Source organism: Kogia breviceps, chromosome 16 (genome assembly GCF_026419965.1).
Source record: "Kogia breviceps isolate mKogBre1 chromosome 16, mKogBre1 haplotype 1, whole genome shotgun sequence".
NCBI lineage: Eukaryota > Metazoa > Chordata > Mammalia > Artiodactyla > Physeteridae > Kogia > Kogia breviceps.
Window position 1 is genome coordinate 76,033,465 of NC_081325.1, and position 18,960 is coordinate 76,052,424.

Consider the following 18,960-nt stretch of genomic DNA (forward strand, 5'->3'; position numbering starts at 1 on the left):
TAAATTTATTTTTCATATTGGATTCCTACTGGATGGGTCTTTTACCTATTAAATTGTTCCTGGGCTAGGTTGTGAGCACCTATAATCTATTCTTACAACAGAGAACTTCCTAAAATGAATGCTATTGTTTGAAGGCTTGTATTTTTTAGGTAGTTTTTGCTACTCTGGATAATAGTAGACATTTCTACTTTGATCTTCAAATTATGTATACCAACTTTTCCTAAACAGACTTGCATCTCTGTAGAAAAATTAACATAGAGCAGCTGGTATTTTATAAAATGATGATTCTAGACAAGAGTTTGGATAGGAAGTGGAGGTGAATACTATATTTGCTTGAATGTGCATGGGATTCTAATTAAGCTAAAATTAAGCATGTTAGAAATTGTCCAGGAAGCTGATGACTTTTTTCTTATTCTTAGAGAATTCATGGGTTGGAAGTTTCTATGACCAAAATGGCTAGAATTGCATATTTATGTGCAGGGCCCTGAATAGACTTATGAACATTCTACCCCACACCCTGTGCCAAAAAAAAAAATTATTTTGACTCAAGAAAAAAGTTCCACCTGCTTTGCCCACAGTAGAATTTTGAGAGTTAGCAGGAAATTTCCCATTCTCTCAATGATGATCTTTAACCTAGGGAAACCCTGAGACATAAAAAGATCTTAAGGTATTTCAAAAATTAATAAGTAACAAGGATAGATACCTTTCACTTACATTTCTCATATGTTATCTTAGAAATCTTTACAGCCATTACCTGAAAATATTGCTATAAGAATTTATCAGATCAAGAGTAAGACTCAAAAAATTAAGACTTAAGCAAATGCCTCTGGCCTTTACTGTGTACTATTGCCATCCCATTTCAGTGGTCTGGGAATATATAAACATACATATGTAGCACATATAGTATAATATATAGAATACTAGCAATAATTGATCCGTTTCAAAGAAACAAACAAAAAACCTAATCAAGACAGGCCTTGAAAGGTGTATATATATATACATATATATATATATATGTATGTATTTTATATATATATAAATAAATGAGTATGGTACATTCTTTCCTCAGGATTTTCATGTTATACATTCATTTACTTAAAAAAATAAAGTCTTCATATGAAGCTGCAGATACATCATTCATTGACGTATTTAAAATTAAGAAACACAGCAATCACACATGAAACCTAACAAAGTGCAGAGTTACATGATGCCTGTACTTCATTTCCCCCTAAAGGTTGTTTTATTTCTTGCCTTAAATCTTACCCAAGAATTCTCTAAAGACGTACAAGCTTGAATGCTAAAACACATCTCTAAAACAGTTTTTCATTAGAGTTAACATTGAGTTCCTACAAATGACCTGAGGCCCTGCTAAGTGTTAAGGATACAAAGACGGGCGAGTGTTGCCCAGATCTTGTTCCTCCCAGGTAAGTTGGGGGAAGAGACACATGAGATGGTACTGGGGTGCTGTCAGAGCCTATAAGTAAAGCCCATTATCCCACCAGAAGGAATTCCAAGAGGACTCTTGAGCGATGATGAGAAAACAGGCTCGCTGCCAGAGGTGACGGAGGCAATCCCAGACTTAGAGTGAGACCTGAGGATCTGATGTGAATAAAGAGAAGGAGGGAAGAAGCATCAGAGCGCGTCTGGGGAAGACATTCTCATTGCAGTAGCCTAAGTACTGTGTATTTTAGGTACAAAACTTGGAATTTATAGGCACTAAGTGTTTAAAACCATGTGATACTGTGGTTTCATTCCCCTTCAGGCTAGATCAGGGGTTGGCAAACGATGGCCCACGGGCCACATCCAGTTGGCAGCCTGTTTATTAAAGTGTTATTGGCACCCAGTACCCCATTTGTTTACATGCTACCTGTGGCTCCTCTCACGTTACAAAGGCAAGATTGAGGCTAAAATATTTCCTGTCTGGCTCTTTACAGAAGAAGTTAGCTGGCCCCTCCCTGAGCTAGACCTCTCCAGCACACTTTCTTCACCTGACACTGGACCAGATGATTGTTTGGGGGCAAGATAATTGTTTGTCATGGTGGGCTGGCCTGTGCGCTGTAGGGTATTTAGCAGCAGCCCTGGACCCTACACACCAGATTCCAGGAGCTCTCCCCTCCCCACCCGTGACATAAAAACATGTCTCCAGACGTTGCCACATGTGCCCTGGAGGGCCAAAACACTTTGGGTTAAGAACTGTCTCTATGGTTAAGCATCAAGGTCCTACTGTAGAGCACAGAGAACTGTATTCAATATCCTGGGATAAACCATGAGAGTTTATGGAAAAGTTTATGAAAAAGAATGTATATATGTGTATAACTGAGTCACTGTGCTGTCCTGAGGAAATTAACACAACTGTGTAAATCAACCACACTTCAATAACTTTTTTAAATAAAGAGCTGCTTCTAGGAGCTAGGTTTTAGTGAACGTGACCTTAGGTAAAGTTGAAACAGTGGGAATTTGAGGGAACTGAAAAGACAGATGTGGGGAAAAAAAACCCCATATTTTGGATCTGGAAATAGCACCCCTTAGTGATTATAAACACGAGGCTTCAAGCAGATGTGCGTCAGGGATGAGGTCTGTAGGTCTGGCCTGGGTGTTCAGTCCGATGCCTTGGGTCACAGTTAGGCGTCCTTCACGGAGATGATCACAGAGGACAAGCAGGTATCAGAGGGAAGAAACGAGTTTGGCTTTGGACACATTAGGTTCAGGTACCTTGATGTGCTAAGGTAAACAAAGCTAATGAGCTGTGGAATGTGAGAAGATTCTGGCGGAAGACGTGTATTGGAATGTCACTAGATTGTGGTCAGGGTTGAAGGAAACCAGAGAGTGCAGCGTCAGAAAAGCCATGAGAATATGAAACCTGTGGGAACTGTGGCCAAAGGAATTTCTGCAGCAGAGAGAAGCAGAGAAGGAGCACAGACTTTCTGCTGTATCTCTGTGTGAGAGAGAGAGAGGCACAGAGGGTGCGGGGCAGAAGAGTGTGTACACTGAGGCGTGGCTGAGAGTCCAGGACTTTTGAACGATAGAACGAGAAGAGGCCAGACAAGAAAAGATGGACGGTCGAGAGCTCCATGGCCTCCAAGGAATGCCGTAAGGATAGGAACGTGTGCGCTACACACCTTTCTAGAGCAGCACATGTGCTATGTATTACATATAAACACAGGTTTAAAGTGAATCCACTTTGTCACTTTCACTGAAATTGATCCACTCAGCAGTCCTGCTCCTAGATGGTTTGGGGATAGTTTAAAAATGGTTTTAAATAAATCAGCCATGGGCCTCTTTTAATACCACCCAGTCAGAAGGTGTAGAAGAAGACACATCTGAAGAAAAATGGGGACTTGAAAAGTGTTTTAAACAATCCAATGAATAAGAGGAAAAGTGTGCTGCAAGGTAGCACTTGTGCAGGGCACAGTGGCCTGGAGAAGAAAGATCTTTGCTGATTTCTCCTAATGACCACGTCTGCTCCCCCCGCTCGGGACCGATGCTGCTGAGGTAACCAGCACCTCTTTGCTGCTAGGAAGTGAGTCCCTGCCAAGGTGGACAGTGAATTCCGCCTCGGAGATGGTGACCCGGTGCCGGCTAGACAAAAATGGCCGATTCCCCTTAATATGTGTTCCAAATACAAATAAGAGATACGTGACTATGAAATTGTTGTGCTTTCACTTGATGTCTAATATGCGACCTGATGGTACAATCATTAGTTTTTATATATTTACGTAAGGGGATGCTCACCAGCAAAACAATATCCCTGAGTTATTATTAAAATAATATTAAATATCATTTAAATGCATTTACTTTATAAATGCATATACTTATATATAAATAGTATAGATTTAATTATCTTACTATATAAAATAATATTTAAATAACCATTAAAATTTTATTTTCTCCCACATCCTCTCATTTCTTTACTTCCTATCCTCCCTTTAGTCACTCAGCCAGCAGTAGCTTGTGGAATGTCCTCAGCATACTAAATCCTGTGCAGAACTTTAGGGATAAACATATGGAACGCATAGAATATCCTCCTTTGCCTTGGAAGCTAGGGAGCTCGAGGATGACAAAGGGAGTGATGAGATAGAAGAGGATGCATGCAGTGTCTGGTCCAGGCAGGTAGGTTTCCAGGGAGAGGGTTCACGAAGTCTCCTGGAGTAGATGTCATTGACCCCAGGCTTGAAGACCACTTAGGATTAACCAGAAAAGAAATCAAAGAACAGTTGTCCACACAAGCAGATGCGGAAGCACGATGATCAGGATGAATTGTGAGTTCAGTAAAATTCAACGGGGCCGGAGGGCTTGGTCCCGACGGCCGGGGGATGCTTAACTAGGGAAACACAAAGCCTGTGAAAAACTAGGATGCTCAACATCACTCATCATTAGAGAAACGCAAATCAAAACTACAGTGAGATATCATCTCACACCGGCCAGAATGGCCATCATCAAAAACTCTAGAAACAACAAATGCTGGAGAGGGTGTGGAGAAAAGGGAACACTCTTGCACTGCTGGTGGGAATGTAAATTGATACAGCCACTATGGAGAACAGTATGGAGGTTCCTTAAAAAACTACAAATAGAGCTACCATACGACCCAGCAATCCTACTACTGGGCATGTATCCTGAGAAAACCAGAATTCAAAAAGAGTCATGTACCACAATGTTCACTGCAGCTCTATTTACAATAGCCAGGACATGGAAGCAACCAAAGTGTCCATCAACAGATGAATGGATAAAGAAGATGTGGCACATATATACAATGGAATATTACTCAGCCATAAAAAGAAATGAAACTGAGTTATTTGTAGTGAGGTGGATGGACCTGGAGTCTGTCATACAGAGTGAAGTAAGTCAGAAGGAGAAAAACAAATACCATATGCTAACACATATATATGGAATCTAAGAAAAAAAAAAGTCATGAAGAGCCTAGGGGTAGGATGGGAATAAAACACAGACCTACTAGAGCATGGACTTGAGGACACGGGGAGGGGGAAGGGTAAGCTGTGACAAAGTGAGAGAGTGGCACGGACATATATACACTACAAAAGGTAGGGTGGATAGCTAGTGGGAAGCAGCTGCATAGCACAGGGAGATCAGATCTGTGCTTTGTGACCACCTAGAGGGGTGGGATAGGGAGGGTGGGAGGCAGGGAGACGCAAGAGGGAAGAGATTTGGGAACCTATGTATATGTATAACTGATTCACTTTGTTGTAAAGCAGAAACTAACACACCATTGTAAAGCAATTATATTCCAATAAAGATGTTAAAATAATAATAATAATAATACCTATAAAGTTAAAAAAAAAAACAACAACTAGGACTGCATGCTGAAGGTGGGGAGTCCCTGAAAAAATGCTGAGAAAAACAGCGTGAGGGTTTGGAAAGACCAGGCCAAGCAGGCGCAGTTAGGAGACTATCGATTCCAGGAATTGAGATGTAAGTAGTTGAGGCTTTATGGCGAGAACTTAATTGAGAGGAAGAGGAAAGAAACTCTAGAGATGTTTAGGATGGGAAATGATCAATACACGTTGATGGACCTGTCTTTAGAGACGTCCAGATTTCCAGGTGAGGAGGTGGAAAGATGGTAGATCCCACATAGGAGTATTAGGAGGGGGTGTGGAACTTGAGGTGTGCATGGGAGAGCCACGCTGGCTGTCCAGGAGGCAAGGGGGCGTATTGGTGTGAAGTTCAGGAAAGTGGTTACTGTGTCTCACATACACACAATTTTAACATCAGTTTAGAAGGGATCCTTACAGCCTCGTGGGTTTTGAGACGGCTCAGGGAGAAATCCCAATACATGTGCTGGAAAGCACATGTGTTGCTGAGAAGGATGGAGGGCATGAAGTGTATAAAGGAGGCTAAGTTGTGGAACAGCTGAGGGGCAGCCTCGAAGAATGGCAAGGAGACTATTTAAAGGTGGGAGGAGCCAGTGGTTTCATATGCCGCAGAAAGGACAAGTTATATGAAAACAGAAAGGGTCGCGGGAGAAAAAAGCCCTGAAATGCAGCCATTGGCTTTGACAGTAGAGAATTTGTTCGCTATCTTGACAGATGAGGCTTCGGTAAAACGATGGGCACAAAAATGGAAACTGGATTGCAGAGGTTGGAGAGCGTATTGGGACGAGGAAGAGAGTTGGATTGGATTATTGTTCTAATGCTAACACACCCCTTGCTAAGTCTCAGTTACCACATCACGTTGTGGTAAAACAACTTTCGAAAGGGGAAAATCATGACTGTCATACAAATGTGTTATGAACGCCTATCAAGGATTTTATTCAGTTCCTTGGGTAAAGAGGAGACTAATAAGGTGCTAAAACCAGTTCTTATTTACAAGTGAAGAATTTATTTACAGAGATTATATTCTCTAGGGGCAAAATTTATTTACCCCGCCATGACGAACACCCTTTGTGTTGCTTTGGACAAAAACTATCTGCATGTCATCAGTTTCTATAGTTTAAGTTCTATCGCAGCAGAGCTGCAAAATCAAAGATTATACTCTATAGAATTCGGTAATCCTCATGGGTCCACTGGACAATGCCCAGCATTCTTTTGAGAGGACATGCGAAGGCAAGACCATATCTTGTTCACCATTTTCCCCAGTATCCAGCAAAGTGTTGTACACCCATTAATCTTAATGGTAATTATCAAGAGAAGTGATAGAAAAGCTAGAGATGATTAGAACCAGAACTTTTAAGTGTGTGCAATGCCAAAGGTGTATAGTATGTTACTGGACATGAAGAGACAGAGCATTTTGCATATCATTAATTCCTCTAGGGTTCTAGTCAGTACTAACTTTAATCATGCCTTCTCTGAATTAAAACTTTCATTAGAGGCATCAGTACCTAATGGCGAGTGATATACTTAAATTTCCAAGATATCTCAAATAGCATGCATCTTACAACACTTGGACTTATCCAGCCAATATTTTCAAATAGTAATAATAAGTAATCGATATTTAATATGAAAATTAGGTGCACATCTTATTTTCCCTCAAAATATGTGTGTACTGGGTTCTAAGTCAAAAATGTTAGTTACCCTTCACTATTTGTTGTATCGTTCAAGACTAACAGTATCTGTATTTAAAGTGTCTCATTAAAAGAGAAAAAAAATAGATGTTACATTTTTCCTTTTGATCCTATGTTCTTAAAAATGTTCATTCCTTGCATTTCTTGGCTCAAGATGACAACTGAGTTAACTGACATTAGAATTTACTGCTGCTAATTTTCCGTGACTCACCGCAATACAAATGTCAATTTTGTCTTTTTTTTTAGTTTCTCTTTTTCTTTTTTTTAATTTTCATATAATTTTTTTAACATCTTTACTGGAGTATAATTGCTTTACATTGTTGTGTTAGTTTCTGCTGTATAACAAAGTGAATCAGCTATATGTATACATATGTTCCCATACCTCCTCCCTCTTGCGTCTCCCTCCCACCCTCCCTCTCCCACCCCTCTAGGTGGTCACAAAGCACCGAGCTGATGTCCCTGTGCTATGCGGCTGCTTCCCACTAGCTATCCACCCTACCACCCTACGTTTGGTAGTGTATATATGTCCATGCCACTCTCTCACTTCGTCACAGCTTAGCCTTCCTCCTCCCCACATCCTCAAGTCCATGCTCTAGTAGGTCTGTGTTTTATTCCCATCCTACCCCTAGGCTCTTCATGACATTTCATATAATTTTTAAAGTTTACTTTCCATTTGCAGTTATTACAAAATACTGGCAATATTCCCAGTGCTGTGCAATACATCCTTGAGCCTATCTCATACCCAACAGTTTGTGCCTCCCCTTTCCCCGTGCCTACATTGCCCCTTCGCCCCACTGGTAAGAGTTTGTTCTCTATATCTGTGAATTCGCTTCTTTTTTGTTACATTCAGTAGTTTGTTGCATTTTTTAGATTCCACACGTAAGTGATATCATATGGTATCTGTCTTCCTCCGTCTACCATTTTACTCAGCATAATGCTTTCCAAATCCATCCATGTTACTGCAAACGACAGGATTTCATTCTTCTTGTGACTTGGTAATATTCCATTGGGTACGTGTACCACACCTTCTTTCTCCATGCAGCTATCAGTGGACACTAGGGTTGCTTCCATGTCTTTGCAGTTGTAAACAGTGCTGCTCTGAACATCGGCGTGCATGTGTCTTTTCCAAGGAATGGTTTTGTGTTTTTTGGATATGTACCCAGGAGTGGAACTGCTGGGTCGTATGGTAGTTCTGTTTTTAGTTTTCTGAGAAACCTCCATACTGTTTTCCGTAGTGGCTGCACCAAGTTACATTCCCACCAACAGTGCACGAGGGTTTCCTTTCCTCCGCATCCTCACCAACATGTGTTATTTGTAGACTTTTTGCTGCTATAGCCATTCTGACAGGTGTGAGGTGACACCTCGTTGCGAGGTTGATGTGCATTTCCCTGTTGATTAGCAAAATGTTGAGCAGCTTTTCATGTACCCGTTGTCCATCTGCATTTACTCTTGGGAAAAATGTAAGTATTAGATGATGGTATTTTAAAATTAATGCTTTTTGTGTGGTATTTACATACAACGGAATATATTATTCAGCCTTAAAAATGAAGGAAGTCCTGCCATTTGTGAGAACATGGATGAACCTGGAGGACGTGATGCTCAGTGAAATAAGCCAGACACAGAAAGGCAATCACTGTACGATCTCACTTATATGTGGCTCTAAAATAGTCAAAATCATAGCAACAGGGAGTGGAAGGGTGGTTTCTGGGGGGTGGGGGGGAGGGAAAAACAAGGAGGGGATGGTCAAAGAGTACAGAGTTTCAGTTCTGCAAGATGAGTAAGTCCTAGAGGTCCGCTGTACAGCGTTGTGTCTATATTTAGCAGTACTGTATGGTTATCTTAAGAATTTGCTAAGAGGGTAAATCTTATGTAAGTGTTCTTATCACAGATAAATAAGTGAATAAGTAAAAATAAAGAAGGCAGAAGGAAACTTTTGGAGGTGATAGTTTTGTGTATGGCATTGGTCGTGGTGACGGTTTCACAGAGGTACAGTTATTTCCAAACTCATCCAGTTGAATGCATTAAATATGGACACACCTCAATACAGAGTTTTTTAAAATAATGAACACTTTCCAAAATTAACAAACGTTACTGGGTTCAGATACTGAGCCCCAACCCTTTATTCATCTCTTGTCACACATTTTCAAAAGAAAATTTCATCACTGTGCAAATCAGGAGATCTGGTTTCAGTGCCAGGCTGTTCCCTCGGAGATCATAATAATTTCATTCTTCTTCATGATCTGCTAACCAATTATAATAACAATGATATTCAGGATAGCAGGTTCCTATGGTTGTAAGTAACTCAATTCAATATCTGAAATCGACATAAACATATTGAAATCATAAAATAACTGGCATTAGCCACCAATCTTCATAAAATTTTTTAGCCATTGACCTGGAGAAGAAGTGCCTTCTGTGTTTAGTAGGGAGAGAAAACACTGGAACAACAAATACATCAACCTGCCTTGGCTTCCTGTTCCTACTCAAAGACAGGAGGTCAGACTAACGTGAGTGCATGTTTGGTTAGGGAGCAAATTGCTTTAGGAACAGGATAATTTTACTGAAACCGCAAAGCTTAGAGAGGGCTCTCATTTAGGCTTAAACAACAAATGAACAGCTGTCCTTTTCAGTTTAAGGAAACAAGCTGTTCTTGTACCTGATAAATACAGGCTATGGCTCAGCCAGTAAATGCTGCGAAGTGTGGAGGGGGGAGGATGGAGCGCGTCCGCTTCAACGTCCTCACCGACGGCGCTAAGCATCCTCTCGGGCACGTATAACGGGATCTGAACACAGCAGCATCGGGTCCTTCTCCTGCAACCGTTAGTTCAGCTCTCAGTTCACAGATTCAGTCCCCCGAGAGGGCCCAGCTTTAAATGTCCCCACGGTAGATGGCCCTGCAGTGCCGTGCACACAGGGATGGGACTTCTGTGTGCAAAACTGTCCTCCGGCCCTATTAGAAGCAAGTGCAACCCTGGCCCAGAAACAGGTTCCCTGCTGCAAAGGCCGCTCAGGAAATGGAACTCTGTGTATATTTCACACCAGGACACTTTTAATTGAGTGTTTCACTTCCATCCATTTACTGAATAATTCGAATGTTCTTCCGTTGTACAATTAAAATGAAATGCTGGGACGGGCTTAAAGTAAGAGAACTTGAGAGCATTGTCATGTAAATTCTAGGCAGATGCTCTGAATTCATTTTTTTTATCTGCAGAGTGGTACTGGCTAATCCCAGAAGCCAAGGTAGAATTTCTCATTCTTTTTTATTATTCAACTCCCATATTGTCTGGGATGAGAGCCTCCGGCTTAATTACACGAAGTGCCTGAATGCACGCCACACAATTAAGGCCGCATCTCCAGACAGTCTGCTTGGGCACGGGCTCCGGAGTGAGATGCTTCCGAGGAAGTGGCCGTGGTGTAAGTGGATTCGTTTGCATTGTGGTCCTCGGCACCCACCGCCTTCACCGCGCCAGCCGCTCACAGGCTGCAGCCAGTTGGCACGTTAGCGGTCACAGCCAAGGGGAACAGCACACCTTCGGTAGAACTCACACAAAATCATCCCGGGGCTTTTCAGATGAAGGCTAAAAGGGCTTCTCCAGGGCCTCGCAGCTGGCCCAGGAAGTAGGGTCCAGGCTTGCCCTCACTCTTGTGTATTATCTCCTTTCTCTTGCGTCTGCGTCTCCACCAGCAGTGATGTAAAAGCCGGGCACTGAGTTTGAATTTTGGATGCTGTGGTTTAGAGTCGTAACAGATAAATGCCTAATAAATGTGGCTGTGATGGCATTAAATAATAGCATAATAATGTCACTAAAATAACAGTAACAAAAGCAACACCCCCCAGCATAATGAGGGAGGAAGAGAAGGAGAGAGAGAAGGGGAATACCATCTTGACATAGGAGGCTTGGAATTTAAGGCAGTGGCACGGAATCTTGCTCTTTACATTTCCTGTTTTATTAATAGTCCTCATGTATACATTCATCTGTGTGATGGTTACCTTCATCCTTTCGGGCTCAAAAACACAAGGGGCAAGTCTCTGTTTTTGTCCCACCTCTTGTGCACGTTTAGTAGGAGCCATATTAGACTCAGAATTCTATAGCCTGGACTAAGAACCTAGCTTTGCTGTAAACTGTCTTTTTGCAGTTATCATGTACTCTCTGTAAATGTGGTTCTGCGGTTGCTGTGAGAATTCAGTGAAGGTGTGGACTGACCGATCATCCTACCTGGAATCTTTAGGCACTGGATAACTCTTCCTTGGTGTTTCTCCCTTCCTTCCATCTCTCTCTCCCCACCTTGCTTCTCCCCTGACCCATTCTGAACTCCAGAGAATTGCATGTACAAGTTAGGGATGACCCCCCCCAAGCTACTCACCCAGCCTCGTACAGAACCGTCATGTGGGCGTGCGGCTCTGGGGTGACATCAGTGGGGCAGCTCTTCCACCACTACCGCCCACCCCCACCCCGGCAACTCTTCACAAGGACTCTGCTCCTAGGGGCCTCTTGAACCAGGAAACCTTTGGGGATGTGAAGAGAGCCACAGTGCCTTTGAATGGTGTCACCGTTTTCTAAAGATGACAGCAGCCTATTTACCATCATTTGGAAAGAGAAGAGAGCTGAGTCTTGCCCAGTGACATGAGCGGTAGGTCTGGAGTTGTCATAGTAACGATGGAAAGACTTTCCCCCTCACTAGAGTCACATGTAGATCCTGAGGGGCTTAATGGTGGTCCCAACAGATGTAAAAGGAAACTCAAGACCAAATTCCACTTCTGAACAGTCCAGGAGACCCCAAGGCCATGGCAAAAGAGAGCTAACGTCCTCTTCCAGTTCTTCCTGTAAATATACAGGAAAAGGGGCTGCCTACTAAGGAGGGGATGTAAGTGAACCCACTGGAAACTGTATCAGGCTGACGAGGGCACAGCAGGGGCAGAGAAATGTTGTGGGGGCAGAAGTGGCTTGGTAGGCTTGATGCAGAGGACCTGTTGGAAGCTGAGAGAAGACGGGCTGGAGCCTGTGCTAAAGACTCCACGTGGTCCGCTGAGCAGCTCAGGCTTTGCTCTGCTGCAGAGGAGATGGGCGCGGGGGTGGAGCAAAGCCCACCCATCCCAGGACCGCCAGCCCCGGGGGCTGACACCCAGACCAACCGACAACCTGGGATTTCTAAACCTCAAGGCTCACGGAAGAAGACAAAGAATGGGTAACACTTAACACAATGGATGTTTGCGTGAACTAGAGGATTTTGGACTTTTTCTTTTTGCTTTCGCATCCTTTTCTTTAAAAGGAAAAAAAAAGCGGGGGGGGGGATCCTCTTTAGTTGAAAAGCACCTGTGCAAATCCTGTCTCTCTGTGTCTCACTTCTCCTTCCTGCCCTCCCCCCAAGCTCCACGCTGAAATAGATTCTGTTTCTCTCCCAAGCCCACTTGTGCCCCTCCTTCTTCATACTTCACTCTTTTCATGACGTATGTCAGTCCCGTTGCTAGGCAGCTGCGATGCTCAACCCACCTCTCAGCATCCCGAATGCTGGCAATTAGCCCCAAATAGCTAGAAAATCACCCTTCCGCACCTGCACTGTGTTTACCGTGAGGGCAGGAATATGAAGAGCACAGTTTGCAGAAGGGGTAAAATGCATCCCTGTTTAACCATAGCCAGACGGCTTCGTTCGTGCTACACGCCAGTGACAGGAACCACACCGGGCCCTGTGGGAAGATTTCAAGGGAATGGTTAGAGAAGAAACTGTGTCCTCATCCTATCAGAACTACACCTTAATGAGCGAGAGAACCTGGAGGAAAACAGAAATACACAAAAATAAGCCTGGATAGAATGTAGGACTCGTCGATTTCTACAAGAGTTGCCTGTACGGTCTGACCATTCTTCCTTGCTGCTGAAAAGCAAAACACCCCAAAACTTTGCTTGATTCTATTTCACGCTCAGGCTATTGACCTTTTCTTTATTTATGCCATGAACCACGAGAGCCCAGTCCATGTGCTTCTCCACCATCTGCTAATGTCTTGATGCTGTAGGATTCTGGTTTCTTCTGGACATTGTCCCAAGTCCTCAATCACAAATCCAGCAGCCCCTTGTCAGTGCTGACGTGCTTGCACCTCTCCACAAGGGTTAGTGCTGTGGGCCCCGTCTCACACTCTGCCTTCCCCGGGCTGCTCTGAAATCACACAAGCCCAGCCCCACCTGCCCCTCCCCGCCCGCCCCCCGCACCTGCCTTCACCTGCTGTCTCTCTCCATCCTTCCTGCGATGGAGAGCTGCCTCATGCTCTGCCTTCCTCTTTCTGTGGATTATCCAGGCCTTTCTCAGGTAGAAGGAGGTTAACGGGAATCCTCAAGCATTATTTTGTTGTTCTCAAATAAGTAATTAAAATATGTCCCTAATAAGAGAAATGTCATCAGGTCTTTAAATAAGAAAACCACATCTTTCCGGAGATACCATTTTAGCCAGAAAAAGGCATGTGTAGTATTTGAGCATGTGCAGTGAAACCAGAACCCATCTTGGTGACCAGTGCATTTCTTGGCAGAGTATCTGCCTTGTAATAGGTGCTCAAAGAATATTTGCTGAATAGAATTCAATTTTAAGTGGTTTTGGAATTGAAACTGTCACGACAGAATTTTCTTTGAGAATGAAGTCAATATTCAGCAAACAGAAACAATTTCAGAGAAATTGCATCTAAGTTTTTGGGTTTTTTTTTTTTTTAAGCATTAGCTTAATATATATTCCTTGCATCTTCCTAAGGCAGTGATTCTACAATTTCATGATAGTCAAGTAAGAGTCACTACAATGTTTAACCAGATGTCTACGGTCACTGCATGAGCCCTTTTTTTTTGTCTCTGGGATTATGAGGGATAGAATGTCAAGGTTCTCCTTGAAACTAGAAGGAACAACCACTTTTGAAAAGAGGAATATTTATTTCATCACTTTCCTTAGGTTCTGTTGTACTTTACATTTCTTAATTGTTAGCTTTTTCTCTGCTACTTTAACTTCAATCTACCCATCTTAGAATACAGAGACCCCAAAATGAAAAGGACCAGTAATGTGGTTCTTTCATTTATAAGTTGGTAAGGTGTGGTCATGTCTGTTATTCGTCTGTTGTCATCGTATTCTTGATTCTGTGAGTGCTTTGAGGAGAGGTTTCCTGAATCCTTGATGTAGAAAGAGCACTTAATGACGAGTGTGTGTGTTATAGAATTTTTCAGTAACTATGGTGGAACTTGCTGGGAAACCCCACACTTATATACTGGCAACTTAGGATGTAGACTGGAGGAAGGGGAGGGTGAAAGTCACCAGAGACACGTTCACAAGAGAAGTGAGGCAAATGGAGCGTCTGACAACAGGTTTCAAGTGTGTTACCCCGAGTAACAGAGAACCCTGAGTATTCAGAACCGTCATGGAAAGAGGACAGGTTTCCCACACGGGAAGTCCTGTCCTGTTTGGTCAGACAGAAGGTCGTGACAGAGGAGAGACTGACCCCGGCTGAGGAACTGACAACCAGAGAGGCACTAGGTCTGGTTCGGGGGTGTTGGTGACATTGGTCTATACCTCCTTTGGGAGTTTCACCTCCACTCCCCGTCTCTGGTTCTCCTGAGTTGCACTGACTGTTTCCCTCTGTTTATGCAGCATCGGCCCAGGGAAATAACTACTCTTCCCAGACTACTCCATCTCAGTAAATGTCAACTTCATCCTCAGTCTCCTAGGTCAAGAAACGAAGTCATGCTCTCTTGCCTTCACATCCACATCAGCGCCCTGGGAAATCCTACTGGATCTGCCTCAAATAGGGACAGAGTTCAACCAATTCCTGCCATTCCCGTCGCTTCCATCCTGGGCTGTGGGAAGGGCGCCCAGAGGGTCTCCGCAGCCCCCCACTTTTCCCTCTGCCAGCTCTCAGCCTCACAGCTGTGACGACTCTTTAAATGTCAAGTGATGTGACTCGTCTGCTCAAAGTCTTGCTCCCCAGAACTCTCAGAGTCACAGCCAAAGTCCTTGGCATCACCGGTGGGGTCTTCCTCCTCACCCTGTGTGGATACCTCTGTGGGTCCATCTCCTCCATCCTTCCTCCCCCTTTTCTGCTCCAGCCATGCCTGCTTCCTTGATTCCCTAAGCAGGTGCCATCCCACCCCAGAGGCTTCCAGACCCCATGCCCTCAATCTGGATCCCTTTTCCCCGGAGAGAGCTATGCCTCCTTCCGCACCAGCGGGTGTCTGCTCACCCTGAAACCTTCCCTGCTTTGTTCTTCTCCGTCTCTCTTGTCACATCTGACCTCCGCCCTCATTTACGTTTCTGTTCTCTCTCTCTCCATCATGGGATGTAAGGGGTATAAGGATCTGTTTTGTTTCCAGCTGCATTCCCAGTATCTACTTTGTGCTCAGTCAGTATTGGTTGATGGATTAAATGAGCCCGAGCGAATGAGCCACAGGACCCAGATTCTGGACGTGGAACTCGGTGCCAATCACACCCCTCATCCCAAACCAGGACGAGACAAGAGTGAGTCAGCTGGGAGAGTTAACACTGCCCTCTTAGAGTCGGCTGGTTTATCTGGGACGGAGGGCAGGTGTCAGCCTGAGGATAGGGAATCTTCAGTGGATGGAGGTGACCACCTCTTGGGCACCAGAGGCCGGGGGGGTGTAGGGAATGAGAGCAAAGAAGCCCCTTCTCCAGTCACATCAGCACTCTCAGGACCATGTGCAGCTCCAGGCTCGGGCTGGTGGTTTCCCTTTGGTCTGAAATGGAAGTTTCTATGAGATCACGCTTCAGTGCAGTGATGGGCCCGTGACACCACCCAGAGATGACACTCACATTCCAAAAGACAAGATGTTTTTAATTACACTAAAATAGAGTACCTCACCCTGTCTAAGATGACGTTTTTGTCTTTTCGGTTGAAATGTCAGAATTATACCATTTTAGGTGTCAAAAGAACAATACAAAATGAGAAAAAAAGGCACCAAGTGTTAAGATTTTTTGTTCTGACTTGTTAATACTGTATTCAGATACTTGAATTATGTCAATTCACTTCTTGGTGATAATTAGCAAAGTTCCAGAATGAGACAATTATAAAAGAATGAGAAGATAATTTGAGTGATTTCATTTCATTGTGTGACTCTGGGTAAGTGGTGGAAACGCGCTGGTTTTCCTGAGTGTTTGAATGAGTCTGTATGTCATGATGAGTTTAGTTTACTGCTAAAGAAAAGCTCAGTCACCCAAAGGTCAGAGAACCAAGAGCTGTTATCCCTGCATGTCCCGCATGCTGGTGGTTACTGTGCGTTTCGCCGTTTGGGACTTTGATGCTCAACCTCGTTCGTCCCTTTTCACTCTGGAACCATCTGGGGCCGGGGCTGCTTCCTTCCCGCCTCGACCGGAGCGATGGTGGTGGAGACATTGCCTCCGGAGTCAGGCTACCCCAGGTTCAATCCCAGACCCTTTCACCATCTGTGTCAGGTCCCTAGGGCTGCCCTCAAGCACAGCACCACAAACCGGGGGGCTGCGACCAATGCAGATGTACTTCTCCCGGTTCTGGAGGCCGGAAGTCCTAAATCAGGGCATCCCCCGGGCCCTGACCCCCTGAGACTCTGGGTGGACTCCTTCCTTGCCTCTCTGGGCTTCGGGTGGTGGCCCCGCGGTCCTTACAGCTGCATCACCTCCCTCCGCACCTCCATCGTCACGTGGCATCCTCCCTGTGTCTCTGTGTTTACGTGGCATTTTCTCTCATAAGGACACCAGTCCTGTGGGATTAAGGCCCACCCTACGGACCTCATCTTAACTTCATTACATCTTTGAAGACCCTATTCCCAAGTCAGGTCACATTCACGTTTCTTTTGGGGAGACACAGTTCAACATCATCTGTGTGAGCTTGGGCAAGTGACTTACTTTCTGTGACCGTCAACTTCTCACCATCAAAAGGAGATTACCATCCAAGCCCCCTGCGTCCTGGAGGAGTGTGCGAAGCGACGTATGAGAAGTGCCCTGCGCTCGTTCGGTGCTCGAGATGTGTCATTCCCCATCCTCCACCCCCCCAGCCCAGTTTCTTCATTTATGCATACTTTCCACACGCATAGGCAATCGAGCAGACACGATGGGATGTGCAGAGATGACCCCGAGCCCTGGGGAAGCTCGCACACTTGGAGGACAGATAAAAGTTCAATTAATGTTTCTAACCGAACACAGAATCGGGGTCGCGCACATGCGCGGTACTGAGAGAGGGGAAGATGACCTGCTCAGTGCTTTGCCAAGGGCCTCACAGCAAATTTGCTGCACAGCTGGAACCTGAGTCTTGGTTTAGGTCCCCAGTGCAGTTTCTCTACTATTCAGACACATTGCACGGTTACATCAGTTGTCACCTTTGAGCCACTTAAACATCATAACACATAACCCCTGCTTGCCCACCGGTGCTCTGATGTCAGGTACCAGCATTCTGGGGGGACGCCTGTCACCTCCAGTCCCTCCACTGCTCCCCTCCACTCTCCTCCCGGTTCCCAGCCTCCACACACTGCTGGGTAGAAAATCATATTCTTGCCTCCTATCAAAAAAACAAAAAAACATGGGGCTTCCCTGGTGGCGCAGTGGTTGAGAATCCACCTGCCGATGCAGGGGTCACGGGTTCGTGCCCCGGTCCGGGAAGATCCCACATGCCGCGGAGCACCTAAGCCCGTGAGCCGTGGCCGCTGGGCCTGCGCGTCCGGAGCCTGTGCTCCGCAACGGGAGAGGCCACAGCAGTGAGAGGCCCGCATACAGCAAAAAAAATAAAAAAATAAAAAAAAAATTAAAAAAAACCAAAAAAACCAATCACTGAATGCTTCCATCATCCATAGATCGTCTGAGACCATTGGGTGTGGTCAAAGCGATGAGCAGGATTTTTCAGAGCTGTGCCGCTAGCGCTACAATTCATGCTCAGTCTCTGTCGCTTGCTAGTTTTACCCCCTCCTGTACCCTGAGTTGATACATGAGCGAAAATCTACGTGTGAGAAGGGTTGCTGATGCAGCCGTATTTATTTTGTCTGACTCATGGCTAGCAATATCATGACAATTCTCAATCCAGGACGAATCATACGGTAACTTTTCGTTGACAATGCTAAAAGGATTGTAGAGGGGAAATGGAAGTCCGCTACTGAAAAGGTCACACAGGTGTATTTTCTCAGTGTTTATGTTATACCCGAGACCCGCGGTTCCTGCCGCGCTCCCCCGTCCAGCCTCGCTTCTCTACTGCACGTGCAGAAATAAAGAAGTGCGGTGGCCACCAGTGGGACACGTCCGGCCCTCTCGGTGCTCGGCTGGATGGGGGGGGTGAACCGGCCGTGTGGGCGACACACCGCGCCTTCCTGAGATGCCCTCGGGAAACCAAGGACTCATTTGAGAAGATGCCAGATTTGCTGCGACGAACTTTAGATGCAAAGCTGAGATATTTTACAGAAAATAACAGAAAACTTAGGTGATTTAATGATCACCTTTGAGTTCCCAGGGCAGCCCGACGTGAGCATCATAAACACACCAGACGCAGTTAGATTTTTTTCTCGTTTCTCCTGTCTCTCTCCGTCCCCCTCCGCCTCCCCCTCTTCCTCTTCCCCCTCCTGCTTTTCCCCCTCCTCCTCCTAATGTGGTTTGGCTTACATGTCAGGCTAAATGCTGTTAAGTGCAAATGAAAATTTTACATAGATTTTTTTTTAATGGGTCATATAATTTTGAAAGGCATTTTTTTTAGAAACCCATAGGAAAACTTTATATAGTCATGAATTTCAGCCAAAGAGTGAAATTTAATTATTCTGAGGAACTTTCCAAAAATAAAATGTCCTTCTAGAAGATTTAAAATATTCAGTATCTACTCAATGGGGAGGAAGCTTCTCTACCTCTCACTTAAGTAAAACTTTTGGGTGTTTTGGTATCCCTTTATTATAGGCAAACTACCTACCTCTAGATTCACTCTCAAACACTAACAAAGAATGTTGGAATACCTTAAAAGG

The 18,960-nt window shown here is 44.6% G+C and overlaps 1 protein-coding gene across 6 annotated transcripts in view; it reads left to right on the forward strand.

Annotated features, from left to right (window-relative positions):
- The window catches only part of MYO16 (myosin XVI), a 537,770-nt gene that overhangs the window by 420,257 nt on the left and 98,553 nt on the right, over nt 1-18,960 (forward strand). The window lies entirely within an intron of this gene.